The following is a 2,618-nucleotide window of genomic DNA, read 5'->3' on the forward strand; positions in this document are numbered from 1 at the left end:
AATTGGGATCCCACTGGGCGTTGGGAGGCAAAGCCTCACAAAGGGACCTGGGGAAGAAGGGCTAACAGGAAGAAGGAACTGCCTGTGCTGAAGACTTCCAGATAGTTCACTCCACCCTGGTTCCGCACGTACTGGGGAAGGGCCCCCACGGAAAGTCCTTCCACCCCAGTATCTCTTCCTTCACCTTGCTACAGAAAGCCTTGATGTGTGTGTCTGCTGTCTAGGTGTGGCCTCTCCCTTTGATATGAGCGTGTCATGGAAGCAACCATGCAGGTCCCTAGATGTGGGAGGCATGAAGGTCTTTGTGCTCACAGATAAATACTAGCAGAATCCAGAAAGTTAAACACGCATGGTTATTCCTTCAAGGGAAGGAAATGCAAACCCTGTTTTCTGCCCAGAAGGCTGAGTCACCTTTGTGCTGTAAAAGTGCTACAGACATTTCTGGCACTGCACCTTTCTCCAGACCCCTGTCGTAAATTTGTTTTTCTCCATCAATCTATAGAACCTATCAGTATAGACTTTACAGAGTTTCAATGTAGTCATGTCCTATCTGTATTTAGCTCCCTTTGTTACTCAAGGAGCTTTATGTATGCATTGTTGTACATGTGGATTTGCGTCAATTACCACCAGAATTATTTTCATCAAACTGTGCCATGCTTGTACATGCCTAAAAGAAACCACGTGTTGTCAGACTCCAGAAGTTCAAACCAACAATGGCTACTGAGTTCTGTAGAACTGAACCGCCTCCTTGCCTCACAGTCACTCTGATCACTGTTCAGGTCGCAGGGAACCTTGTACCTCAACCAGTCAGCCAGGTCCACTCCAGGACTCCACTATGTATCCACCCCAGCACAGTCATATGAACATAGATGTTCAATATTTTCTAAAGAAATCCCAGGGTCAGGGTTCAAGAGAATGATCAGGCCGAACGGGAGTTACAAGACAGCACTCAGTTCTGTACTGCAGTGACAGTGGCACATCACTGTTCAAGTATCCTGGTTTGTCTGGGTGTGGTGGCGCGGGTGTCAGGTTAGTAATGGGGAGGCTGTGGCAGAACAATCAAAAGTTCAAAGCCAGCATAAATTTCACCAGATTCTGTCTCATAGAAAGGGACAGCGAAATGCCTCATCACAGGGACCAGAGTTCAGACCTCAGCGCACACATCAGATCATAAAAATCTCTTAACTTCAGCACAGAGGGATGCAACAGCCTCTCCTGACTTTCTCCAGTGCCTGCACCTAAGTGCACAGACACACACACATACAAAATAGTTAAGGGTCTACAGATATAGCACAATAGTGAAACACTCGCATAGCACGTGAGGCTCTTGGTCTACTGTAGCACCAAACCCAAAGATGCTAACAAGAATTATCAGCTGCAAGAAGGAAAAACAGGACCTCCCCATGTCTCTCTATAAACCTAAAACTGCTCCAGGCGTGGTAACACCATGCCTGCATTCCATGCACTGGGCAGGGTGTGGCAGGATTGGGAGTTCAAAGCCAACCACAGCTAGTGAGTTAAACTATCTGGCAGGCTCTGACTGCTCTCCCAAGGGTCATGCATGAATTCAATTCTCAGCAACCACACGGTGGCTTACAAGCGTCTGTAATGGGATCTGAAGTCCTCGTGCGGTGGGTGTGTCCGAAGACAGTTACAGTGTATTTACTATATATAAAATAAATAAAACCTTTTAACCACTGACACCTGAAACAATGTCTCAACAGGGCATAAAAATAAAACATGGACTCCATGAACATGTGATATCTTGGATTAGTTTACTATGATATATAGGTATTACTATACCTAATAATTTTTATCCTGCGAAGATAATACAGATGTAAGATGAAAGCATTACATCTAGATGTTTGCTTGGGATACCAATGCCAGAGCAAGCAAAGGGAACCACAGGCAGATCAAGGAAGTTTTCTGAGAAAAACAAAAAACCCAAATGTGTGTAGCATAGGCAAAGTAAAACCAGGCACAGTGATATACATCTGTGATTCCAACACCTAAAAGCAGGATTGGTTGTTGAACATAGCATGTTTGCAGCCTGCCTAGACTATAGAGAGCCTGACTTAAGGGGCTGGAGAGCACAGAGGATTGGAACAAATAAAGCATACAGAGTGGCCAATGGTTTATAGAAGATTAGTGCTGGGAAACTGCACCTCAGAGCATACTTGCTAAAGTTTAGAATAAAATGACAAGTGAAGCCAGGTGCAATGGGGTGCCCGACAGTCCCTGCTATGAAGTCTGAGGCAGAGAACAGAAGATCATCTGAGCCTAGGAATCAAAGACCCTGTCTCTCAAAATGGGGAAGGTTCATTATCAATGATGCTCCACTCTAGGGGGCCTGGAGAATTGCCCCACCCTCTCTGGATCCTCACCTGACCCAGTGGGAACTGTTGTTTCCTGGGTGATACAATGAACCCACCCAGCTATCCCTGGATCAAACTGAGGCTTGCTTCCGGTGCTGAGCAAGCCACCACACCACCGGCACCGTGAAGTACTACTGGACTCAATCTGGCTGGGGGACACAGGCAACCTGCCCAGACAGACCTGAAGGCACACCCGGCTCCTGGAGGGACAGTGGCACCCCAGGATGAAATTGACACCACATA

Source organism: Mus musculus, chromosome 5, assembly GCF_000001635.26.
Source record: "Mus musculus strain C57BL/6J chromosome 5, GRCm38.p6 C57BL/6J".
Taxonomy (NCBI): Eukaryota; Metazoa; Chordata; class Mammalia; order Rodentia; family Muridae; genus Mus; species Mus musculus.